The sequence below is a fragment of the Poecilia latipinna genome, unplaced genomic scaffold, assembly GCF_001443285.1.
Source record: "Poecilia latipinna isolate Pla-1442-1.1 unplaced genomic scaffold, P_latipinna-1.0 Scaffold1514, whole genome shotgun sequence".
Classification (NCBI taxonomy): Eukaryota; Metazoa; Chordata; class Actinopteri; order Cyprinodontiformes; family Poeciliidae; genus Poecilia; species Poecilia latipinna.
In genome coordinates this window covers 196996-209603 of record NW_015114130.1, presented here as the reverse complement: position 1 = coordinate 209603, position 12608 = coordinate 196996, and the positions used below count along the sequence as shown (strand labels likewise).

The window sequence follows — 12608 nt, the reverse complement described above, 5'->3', positions numbered from 1 at the left end:
GATCTTCAGGAGAATTGAGCAAAACCCAAACTCCTCGTTCTCAACGAAGACCTTCTGCATGACCAAGAACATGAGTCTGCTCCCTCAAGGTATTGAAGCTCAGAAGAAATGTTCTCTAAAATGTTGTCATGCTTTCTAGTTAATTTACCATTTTAACACTAACTTATGTTTGATGATGATGTAGTCCTGCAGCTGCTGCCAGTACTCCTCCCTGCTCCACCTTACTAATTTGGAAGAAGAGTTTCAGACCCATCAACCTGGAAGTTCAGATGTTTTCATTGATATCCAGCCTGTAAGTCAACATTCATCTCTGAATCATGCTCAAATTGTTTAAGTGCATCACATTCAATAGTGAGGTTTTGTGTTAAACTAGAATCAGTCAGAAATTAGTTTTTGAGAATGTAGCCCTTTACCTTTAAATTCACTAAAGGCCTGTTTTTGTGCTTCTCTCTCTTGTTCTCAAAGAAGATCTTTTGTATGGCCAAGAAGAGAAAGGAGCGGCCATCTTCTCAACAACATGAACTTTCTCCCTTAAGGTACTGAAGCTCAAGAGATATTTTCTAAACTGTTTTTCACATGTAACATTTTAACACAAGCTTATGTTTGCCAGACTGACAAGATAATGTAGCCCTGACGCTGCTGCCAGTTCTCCTCCCGGTTTCCACCTTACACACTTGGGAGAAGAGTTTCAGATCCATCAACCTGGAAGTTCAGAAGGTTTCATTGATATCCAGCCTGTAAGTCAACATTCATCTCTGAATCATGCTCAAATTGTTTGCTGTTTATATAAGTTCATCACTAATGGCCTGTTTTTTCTGTCTTCTCTCTCCATCAGGTTGGGACAAACCTGGTGGCGACAAAAAACAAATAATTTTAGTAAATGTTATTATGTGTCATAAGAGGGCTAAGGAAATAATAACACAAAAAAAGAAAAAAAAATGACCAAAAGGGCACTTGGGGGCAAGGAGCAAAAGGGGCAGGTGCTCAAGCACCCCCAGACACCCCTCTGCACGTGCCTGTTGGTTTGTTATCCTGACTTACGTATGCCTTAGTTGATTTCTTTTGGGCCCATTTTGCTATATTTTTTAGATTTGTTGTTGAAAACCTTTTAAGATTTTTTTGAAAAATAAATAGAAATTTTTTTATATATATGTCTTTGTCCTTGTGCCTTACCGGTCAGTCCGTAACAACGTGCAACCATAAAATAGGAGGCCGTGGGTGAAGAAAGAGCAGAACACTGAGAGGGAATAGCGTAACTGTCACAATGTTTATTCAGCTTTTATTTTAACCAAACAGAACCCATCTCAGGCACTCCTAAAAAAACAACGAAGAAGAAGGAAACAGTTCCTCTTAACTCCACAGCACAATTCATTTGCTATAGATCAACTTTAGTAAATAACTAAAGATATTTAGTTATTTACAATTATGATCGGCGACCGATCATAATCGGCCGATTTCCGTGAAAAAGTGTATGATCGGTGATCGACGATCACGGTTTCTTGTTAACGATCACACAAACCGATCACCTGCATCTCATTTCGCAGCCTCCCTGTGCAGCTGGTCTCCTCTTTCCTTCTCACTGCGCAAACGCGCAGCAACAAATCCTAAGCAATGTGTAACTATAACGCACTGAGTGAATGGGGAAGTTTGCGTGTTGCGGCGGAAAATTGAAGCAGGTCAAAATGCATCAACACGACGAATCTAATATGGCATAAAAACAATGCCATACTTGACGGTGTTTGGCTACATCGAGGCTCACTGCAGTAAAAAAAGACATATGGAGGATCAGATAGCAGGTAAAGCAGCGCACAGCTACAAACACTCGCCCGGATTAGCATGACGGTCAGAAAGCTAAACAAATAACCCGGAAAATTATTTAAGTCTTCGAGCTGCGATGTAAGACGCAGGTTCTGCTCTCGCTGTTGAACCGCTGCTACACTACAGGTAGTAATATCTGACAGACGGAGCGCCGCTTCTGCTCCACCTGGTAGTGACTCTCACACCGAACCTCTGCTTAAACCTGCAGCATCTAACTTAAAAAATAAATAAATAAATTTTACATACTTATTAAAACTTTCGCTGTCCTAACATGAGACAGATAATCTCTGAAAAACGTCTACACTCATTTTTGTTTTCTGTGTGGTTTCACTTCGGCCCGCCGGGAGAACCTGGGATCCGTGAGAAGAAGATACAGCCAGAGATTTTCCAAAAATATATTATAACCTAAAATCTTCTTCAACACTTTTTAACTCTACACCACACACTGACACTGCACAGGTATTCTTTAGTTTTTAAGACGGATATAAGATGTAATTTACAATTTGAGTCCATACAATTACTGTACTGCCCACACTGATGTCCAAATATTTGTGAGTAGTACATATACAACTGACTCTGTATAGTCCTGATGTGCCACAAAGGCCCTCCCATTGCAGTGCAAAACCATTGCAAACATCACAACTCCTGGTCTGATCCCTGCAGTAAGGAATGGGTGGCTATTAAAAGTAAAGCATGCAGTATTTTGTCATATTGTACGGTGATTTATATTTCGTTTTCAGTTAGTTGCTATTAACAAGAACCCAAAATACAAATCATGTTTGTTAGTTTCCAGTTTGTACATCATTCTATCCACTCACTGTTTATCTGTCTTCCTGGAGAATCTTCAATGTAAGAAAGTGAGAAAATGTGTCTGAAACCTCTAACCTTAATTAGTGATAAATAAGACTGAGTTTAAACTTTTAATTCTTAGTGACCAAAATGTGAAAATATGGAAGGTTTGATTAAAACTAGAACCAGTCAAATTAGAAGGAATAAAGCTTTATTTGTTCTCAGTATAACTTGGACATCAGGTGAATCATAATTAAACGTATTGAGAAATTAAAAACTACAGATTGTTAATGCACTTCAACTCTGTAAGAACATCAGCCACATTTTTTTTTTAAATCAGAAATGTTTCATCAGCATATTGAGCTCATGTGATCCCTGCTCCAGACATCCTGAAGGTAAACACTGGTGGCGGGGGGCGCTACACCAGTGTAGAGGCGGCACCCTGCTACAGAGCCAAGTTGGGCCGGTGGAAACGCGGTCACTCCGAAATAGAGCTGAGCCGAGCCGAGCCGGGCCGGGCCGAGCCGGGTTGTTTAAGTAGAGCCGGTGGAAAAGGGGCCTATGTTGGACGCTTATGGGGATGGAACCACACTGAAGGTGTTCATGATGTTTTCAGACTAGGGCTTATTAAACAGTAGGAGACCATTAACGAGCACCGCTTTGCATTACAGCCCTAGGACTCAGGTTCATACACTGTCTACTCTGAAGAAGATAAGAATGCAACTGAAAATAAAGAATTTGCTGATTTCTGACCAGAATAACAATGCAGTCATTGTGTCCTTGTGGCTGTGAGAGAAATGATGTACCTTGGAGAAGCAGCACTTTTCTCCTTACTGTATTCCATTAAAACAAGCTTCATTGTGCTGGACATTTTTCCTGTTAAAAGGGTTTTCTTTTCCACTGTTGTTGCTTACTTACTCATTATAAGGGTTTGCTGCAAAGAAAATAACACAATGGACCATGCTTTATTCCTAAAAAGATTTTTTTTTTTTTACCAATTGGTATTATAAGCTGAACTTGCTTGACTTGTTTCAGGATTGAGCTGCAATGCATGTAATTGACTTTGACCTCTTTATGCAAGTCTCCTTTGAAGCTATTACTGCAGGTCCCAACAGGCAGTGTCTTCTTAGTTTAACTCACCAATGTGCTGCTTTTGAATTACAGTATGGATGTTTTATGTTCTCAGCAGGGTTCAGTCTTTTAATTTGCAGTTACTGAGTGTTTGGACCAAATGGACTTGGTATATTTTCATCTGCATGCAAGGAATAGACGAGCACCTTCAGCCTGATGATTCACAACCTTTTCACACCTTCAGAGCAGTGTCTTCTGGCCTTGAGGAGACAGACAAAATCTAAGTGAATTTATTAACTTAGAGACACATTTCACCACGGAGACAAACTCTTCGATGATTCACTCTTTGAGGTTATATAAAGAGACAGAGAGAAAGAAACCATTCAGGAGTGTTTCCACAACTACAAATGTCCTCTTAAGTAATGAAGGGTCTCTGGAGGGGGAGCAGCACATACTCCTGCTCTCTACATCAGGATGTTTTCATTTTGTTCTGGGTTTGTTTTCATATTTGAGGTGGAGGTCCAAATTCAGCCATGGTTAGCCAACATAAAAATAGCCCAATATTTACCATTATGAGTTCAAAAACAAAGACACTTCTGCATCAGATGATGCCAATCTGGGAAAAGTGGGTAGAAAAACTAGTTGCACAGGTTGTAACCATCAGTAGTTGTTCCTAAAAATAATAAAAAAAATAGAAAAAATATATATTTTCCAACAAATACAATTTTTAGAGGATGGTACAATAGACAAAATGTTTGTTCTGCAGTTTTATCACTGTTCAGATTAACCAATCAGTAGTTGGTAAATCTACTGATTTACCAATTGTCATTTGGACAGCTATTGTGACCGCTGAGATAGATTTATGAACAACTATAGCAGTGGAAATGTAAAATAATTATTTGAAGTTAACATGTAACACGCATTTTAATTATTTTCACCATTTAATTATTTTTGGTGCGTATCTAATGAACCGACAGATTTAAATTAGTGATGCACCAGTCCTCTTTTCATTTTGGATGCTTCAGAGCTTTAGTACTGGCTGATGCTGATAGAAAACAGAGCTGAATTCAGGGGCTGAAGTAAAATAAATAAAAAACCTAACAATAGACTGTCTACGGTACCTTGGTCAAACATATAAAAATAAATTTCAACAAACCATCTTTCAAATAGTTCAGAAAGTTAAAGAATATAATGTAAAATAATAAAGCATGATATTGTTCAGACCACAAAGCATAGAATTATGCTGAATAGATCTGTCACCAAAGCCTAATCTAGAATTTTTTTTTCAATATTTGGCCTATACCAATAATATTGGATCAGTGCATCTCTAATTTAAATGATTTTAGGTACAATTTCATATATAAACATTGATTTATCAAGTTATGTAAGTTAGTACCTCAACTTCACATTTTTCCCTAACCCACAAAAAGGCCGAGTGCCACCTTTTTTATTTACATAAAGGCTGCGATATGAAATGCAGGAGTGGTTAGAGAACAACCAGATTCTGCAGAAATACAGAAGGAACAGGATTAAGAAACACCTGAAAGTCTTCATGTCCTCAGTTTCAGAACACATTTAAGGATTTTGATTAGGAATGCTAACATTACAAAGTGATAAAAGCTTCACTGAAACATTATTTGAAGCTTATTGCAGTAGAGATGATAATGCTTCTTTGGCAGAAATGAGACAGTCTGACACTCAGTGTGAATCCTTCTGCACAAACATTTCCACCAAAACAACTGAAGGAAACGGATGCTGGAGAAGTTCCTTCAACATCAGCCACGACCCGACTCTCTTCATCAAGGGCGTAGGAACAAGTTTATCAGTGGGGATGGGAACACATATCGGAAACCTGAACGATCCGTAAATAGCTTGAGCAAAAATGTCAAACAATGGCGTCATCAACGTGTTACTCAAATCTGGCCCCTTGTAACGAGTAATCTAACGTGCTACTATTTACAATCCAATAATCAGATTAAAGTTACGTATCCAAGTTACGCATTTGCAATTTATTTTTAGAAAACATATATTGTTGCTTTCTTCTTTTTCCTTGGGGAGATCCGTTTCATGTGCAACACCAGTGACAAACTTAAATGATGTAGGGAAAAGAGATGCACATTTTCTAGCTGATTGATGGATTTTTCATTGAGTAATCAAATTTCAATCTGGAAAGACTCAGACGAAGAAAAAAGAACAATTAAAAGATTTAATGACAGGAATGAATAACAGTTCTTTGGCGCCCGTGACCCGGCAGCTGATTCGAGCTGAGATTTGCTCAGGTGAACATCCTGATAACTGATTAGGGATGCTCTTTCCCCGGGGCCCAAAACTGGTGGTGGAGGTCAAGAAAGGGTGACATCCTGGAGAGCCGAAGGATGCGGGTGGAGAAGGGGAGGTGGTGGGTTGAACACAGCTGGGAAGCGGCTGACGGCGTGGGTGTCATGCGCCGGGTTAGGTCCAGCGCTGAGGTTGGAGATGAGCATGACGCAGCAATGGGCGAAACAGAGGGGGCGGATTCTCCCAGCTTGAACTTTCGCTATTAGCTCCATTTCAATCTGGAAAGACTCAGACGGAGGAAAAGGAACAATTAAAAGATGTAATGACAGGAATGAATAACAGTTCTTTGGCGCTCAGGCCCCGGCAGCTGATTCGAGCTGAGATTTGCTGTGAACATCCCAATAACTGATTAGGGATGCTCTCCCCCCAAAAACGGGGCTGAGGCTGGGGCCAAGGCCCAAGGGAAAGTGAGACCTAAAACTTGTGAGCTGACTTGAGAATGCAGGGAGGAAAGTAAAGTACACGTAATCAGCCAAAGGAGTGCAGATAACTAGAAAGGTGAGATGCTGATAGGAGGAATCAATTTTGATTGATAGAGGGGTTTTCATGATAGCATGATGCCCAAATGAAGAATGAAGGCCTGCTAAGAGAAAGAGGGCTGAAATAATACCAGGCGAGAGAGTGAAGGATAGTTGAAGGCGCGGAGCCAGGCATGAGATTGGAATCAGCTTAGGGGACACGAAATCGCCTGGAGAAAGGCTGGAGGATAGGTGTCCGCTGTAAAGGAGCCATGCTGAAAAGAATGAGGAAAAAAACAAAAACAAAACTGGGACATGGGCCAGCTGCGGGGGCAGAGAAGCGCTGGGACATGGGCCAGCTGCAGGGGCAGAGAAACGCAGGGTTCCTGGGATGGCGGAGCCAGACTGATAGATGAGCAAGCTGAGGGATTACTGAGATAGTTTCAGGGAAACCAAAAGAGGTTGGCAATAGGGCTGTTTGATTGAGGGACAAAGAAGCTGGAAGTAGACTTAGGGGTTCAATCTTTGGAGGATACAGGCGAGAGTGATAACGCGGAAATGAACCTGCAAATAACAGCATGGGAGGACACAAAGGGGATATGTAGGACAATCACATGATAAGTTTACACTTTGGATAAGGTAGACCAACCACCACCAGCGAATTGCGAAGTGCTCGTCTGGCACTGAGGGAAGCTACTGACACAGAAGAGATGCATATAATCATATGAAGAGAATCCTGGAAAGGACAGGAGTGTTGGTGTAAGGCCAAAAGAGTGCCTGAAGACTGGTTGAACATAATCTAAAACTCAGGGGCTTGGAGCTATAGATGAGCATAAAGAAAAACTAAGATTCAAAGTGAGGATGAAAAACAGGGGACATATAGAAAATAAAATTACAGAGCGAGACCTGAGATTAAACATTGAAATGAATGATTCCGTCTAATAGCTGAACTGGACTGAGCAGAGGCAGAGAGAGTCTGCTCATTAACAGTGTCAAAATGATCAGGGCTGAGACAAGCAGAGGTTCTGAGACCAGGAATATCCAGAAATTCAAACAACTTAGAAAAAAACAACTAAAACTTAAACTAGGAAAATGATCACTTGTTAAATACCTGCTGGAACAGTGACTGCCAGACCATTTAAATCCTCTGGATTGTTCTGTACTGTGCTACCGGAATGAAATATGAAACAATCAACCACTATACATTGTGCGTCTGGGAAAATTCCTATAAGTCGAATGCCAAAAAACACATACATTGGGACTAAACCACCTTCTATTTAGGGTTACTTTTGATAAGTAGTGAATGGACACTGGACAAAAATTGAAGAGAAACAATGATTGGACAATGGCCCTTGTTAACAAGAATTTAAGGCTGATTAATAATTAGTAAAAGCGCTGGACGGACTTAACAGAGATGAACCAAGGAGGAATTATTAGCCGACTTCATGTTCGGTAGGTAAGCCACTCTACTGCACGTATCACCGTCGTGACAAGGCAAGAGTCCACAATTAGGCAAATGACTGAATTTAAAATTCAGTTATGCCTTAGCCGCTGGTGAAGGCCAACTGAGACGCTGTAAGCGAGCCATTGCACCAGACGAGTTTAACAGGGAGCGTCGACCGCTTACTTGGTCGGTTAGATTGGGGAAAACTGAGCAAAGTACTTAGGCGTTATACTGTCAGCTTCTAGCAGTTTCTGCGCTATTGGCAACCGGTGCGAACGTCTCAGGGCTCAAGTTGCGTTTGTAAAACGGACTACGATGTGTTAACGGCAGATAAACGGTTTTAACTGCAGAACGAAATGACAGAGGATACAGATATGGGAACACACATCCTTTGTGTATCAAATCGATGTAGGAATATCAATGAGTTGGCCACGTAGGTAAAACACGGAGCTTCCAGACCAGCGGGGACACAACTGACGGAAGCCGACAACGCACCCAGTCGCGGGCAGCTTTCAAGCGTAAATAAAACACTTTTTAATATAAGTTGCTGCTTTGACATGATCACAGAACTGCCAAAACATATGTACAAAAATCCTCAATAAAGCATAAAATATTTTAAAATCACACACCAGACAAAGTGAATCACAGCAACGTCATCAGCCGGTGTAACGCTGAACTGATGCGGTGAAGCTACTAGTAGCAGGAGCGGAGCTGCGCCAAGAAGCTACAAACACTGAATAGAAGAAGAAGAAGAAGAGCTGCCATCGATACCGTTGCAGCCAAGCATGATTTAATGTTACACAATACAATTTTAACAAGTTGCTTCAAAGTCTAAACTGGTATTGTTGTGCATTTAAGGTGTAAAGTTTACTTTTTGTTCAGCAGTGTTTACATGTTGTAAAGAAACAGTCTCACCCACCCCTAATGTCACAATCGCTACGACAACACCAGAGAATGGGATGTCCTCTGAATTGCCAGAACAGGACTGTACTTACTTTATAATTGGATTGAAATAAAAGCAAGTTCTCTTTCACTGAGCTTGATGGAAGAGTATAGCTTAATGTTTTCTTGTTGCTCCCTCTCATCTGAAGGTTTTGGTCCCCTGAGGTCTGATGGCAATCTTACTAATTTCAGGCAACAACTGACTCATTTTCTGATCCATGGTTTCTTGTCTGCTCTAGCTTTGCATGTTTACATTTTTACTTATTCCTCTATGCAAAAATATCTAATCAGACAGCATCCGTGAAGATATGTTTTCAGATTCTATGTTAAATTTAGGTGTGGTCTTTCACTAGACCATTCAAACACAAACATCCTTTGATTTAATGCATTCTGTCACTCTGCCTGTTCTATATAAATAAACCTGACTTATCCTGTTGGAAGGTGAATCTCCTCCCCAGTTTGAAGTTCATTGCAGATTGCTACGTAGCTTGTTCAAAAACAGCCCCTTTGTTCTATGGAACCTCGGCTATTGAAAAACTATTGCTTTCTGAAGGCATGGACTTTGCTGAAGTTTAAAATTTTCCCCAATTGGCTTGGTTGTTCCACTAAAGTACAGACAAAGGAGACACCGGGTGGTTGAGCTGGGACTTGCATAACCTGGTTCAGTAATGACCTGAAATGTTGTGAAAAGAAGCCGTTGAGGGGAAACAAAGTCTAAAACTGCGATTTATGAGGCGTTTAAAATCTATTGACATTGGAAAAAAAAATGTTGATGAAGAGGAGCATTTTAAAAGATTATAAGAAAATTGGTTTCCTTGGATAGAAATTATGAATAAACTAGGACTGAATCAGAATAATTTTTGCTATAGTTTGTGACATGAGTGGAAAATACATTTTTCACATGATGAACGAAACTCTTGTGTCTGCAAACCTGAGCCAACAGAATTGCAGATTGTAGAAAATTGAGCAGGGATTAAGTTTTTTAACATGTGACATAAGAATGGTGTTATTTTATTTGTGTTTGTGTCATTGATCAATAATAAAAAGAGCAACACGTTTCTTTCCAATTACAAAAAATATTTTCCCGAAACCTGATGTTTCTTAGCATTTTATTAAATTTTTTTGTCTGATTTTTCTTCTCTCTTTTCTCTAAGAATCAATATTTCCATTCATTAAATTGTGTATCTCACTTTATTTTGCTTAAATGTATCCTTCACAAAGATACATTTAAGCATTCACAAAGAGTTCTTTATGCATTATATCTTGTCTTTGCTTTTGATGTGGTGAACTTTAATGGAAAGCCTGTTTGTTTTAAGGTAAGGTAAGGGAATTTTATTTATACAGCACATTTTCAGCAACAAGACAATTCAAAGTGCTTCGTACACTTTTTGTTCAATAAAAATGTTTTAAATAAATGTTTGTCAATGTAATGACTATGTAAAATAGTGGCTATGATTTGTCAGTTTTCAAAAGTCACTTTAGCTGTTTATAAATATAATAGATAAAAGTTCAATAAGTGCTGCTTTAACCAGCATTTTTATCACTTTAAGATTAGGCTGCAATGTGAACATGCCATGGTCTTCTACAGATAATCACACACTCACACAAAGCTGCTCTTATTGCTTTTTTATTGTCTACAGGGTTGTACAGCAAACAGATCAACACTGTTGTGCCAAAATCCAAAAAAGGGGAACTGAAAATCAATTCTATCACACATATTGACGGGTTACACATACAGCGTCCTCAAGCCGGGTCTTTAACCGGGTTTCCACAGCAACCAAACTAGTCATTGCTTAGCAACCAAACATAACAAAATACTGAGGTGGTTCCTTTGTCTTGGCACAAAACAATATTAGCAGGTGTGGGGCAACAATGATTTTTTTTCTTTGATATATTTATATACTTCAAGCTGCTTTGAGTACCAGATGTCAGGGAAGTGTCAGAATTTATTTTTACACAAACATGGTGCCTATTTATTCAATTTCTTTAGTTTATCTACATTTTCTCCTCCTGAGGGAAACAACTTTAAAAATTAAGTGTGGAACTCAACCAAAGACCGAGGGCTAAGCCATGTGATACACCAGAAACAACAAATACAAGGCTACTGCTGTGCTGCGTGTTATTCTAACTGAAGGCAAAAGGAAGTTCGTCAAAACTAGTGGTTTTCTTAAAAAATAGAATAACAATTTTCTTTGTCAGCTTTGTGAATAGATTTTTTAGGAGAAATTTACAGAATATACTAAGCTAAGCATGGAAAGACACTTTATGTTCCTACGCCATTACCTTGTCATATATAGATGTCACTATATTTGGATCCTGTCATCATTTTCAGTTTACTACTTCTTCCAAAGTGTTGATAACCAACACACATAACATCTTCGGCTTGATTGGAAATAAGTCTAGATTATAAACAGTATAATCAAATTAGCAGAAAAACACACAGAATAAAATTTAGGTTAAGGACTGACCTAAATGTCAGACATATTACTCAGGCATACTGGGCTACTGTTTAGCTCAGTATGTCTGAGCTAAACAACTCAGGCATACTTTATGTCACAGTCGCATTTCAATGTTTAAAAGGATCACAGAAAGCTGGATTTTACCTAACTGAATTGATATTTTCCACCTTTTATTTTCACATTAATTGCAGTTAATGTTTCATGATTGTTCTACTCCGTGATGATGTCACACACTCTAGTCCCTGACCCTACGAAATATTAAAATACATTTTAATTTATATTAGTTTCAAGCTCTTATTTTCATTGCCGCATGTAGTTTATACACTTAATTATAAGTACTTTTGTCTGCTTTCACCAGATGCTATTCACATTGTTATAGCTGTTACAATCCCTACTAATCCCAGATTAGGCCCATCATAACTCTCACTATGTTCTAGCTCTGAATCTTCCTTGAAAAACCTGTCATATCTCCAACATAAGACACTGCAGACACATAAAAATTGATAGAGATGGCTAGAAGGCTTGTCCACCAATTTCTTGGGACAAAACGCATAACTCATAGGATTAAAGCAAAAAAAACATTTATTTGATGCTTAAAATTGTGTCTGTTTCTGTTTTCCTCCACCTGCTACTCCCAAAATAAAGGGAATCACCATAGCAACCATAATACACGATTTTCTAAGTGTCAAATTTCAGTCTCTCTGACTTTATATTAATTCATTACATAAGATTTATATTCGTAATATAATTAACAGAAGGAAGTTTGATTGGCAAAACAAAACAAGGAAAGGCTTAACTAACTTCTTTCAATTTGGAGACAAATCCAGGACATCTGGTCCCTTGCAGATTAATACAAAGACAGAAACAGTAAATAAAAAAAGATAAAATTAGGCTGAACTTGAAGATTAAAATTAAAAATTTGATTTAAAAACTAAGAAGGGTAAGGTATACTGCCCTGGAACAGAAACGTAGATCTATGTCTACTGGAGACAGAAAAAATTTATTGCATTTCTATGCTCTTTTAAAAAATTTGAAAAATATGTACAGTATATTTATGTAAACTGTTTTGTTTGTGTAAATATATAAGTGGTAAATTTGAATGAGTCTCAGGGCTGATGGTGAGGCTGCAGTTCAACCACAAGGAGGCAGAAGAAGCATAAAAATGCACTGGGACAGAAAAAAGGCTTTTTAATGTTGAACTCAGTTTTAAAATCATACAAAAGGAGTGAAAAAGATTAAATAAACGGCACCACAGACTTGTTCAAAGGATTTTCAGTTCAGATACACCCG

At 38.7% G+C, this 12608-nt stretch overlaps 1 long non-coding RNA gene across 1 annotated transcript; it reads left to right on the top strand.

Moving 5' to 3' along the window:
- Nucleotides 1-698, top strand: LOC106963254 (uncharacterized). The gene is made up of 4 exons (XR_001428156.1): nt 1-89; nt 185-292; nt 466-536; nt 611-698. It is a non-coding gene; the product is annotated as an uncharacterized LOC106963254 (long non-coding RNA).
- Nucleotides 699-12608: the final 11910 nt, after the last annotated feature.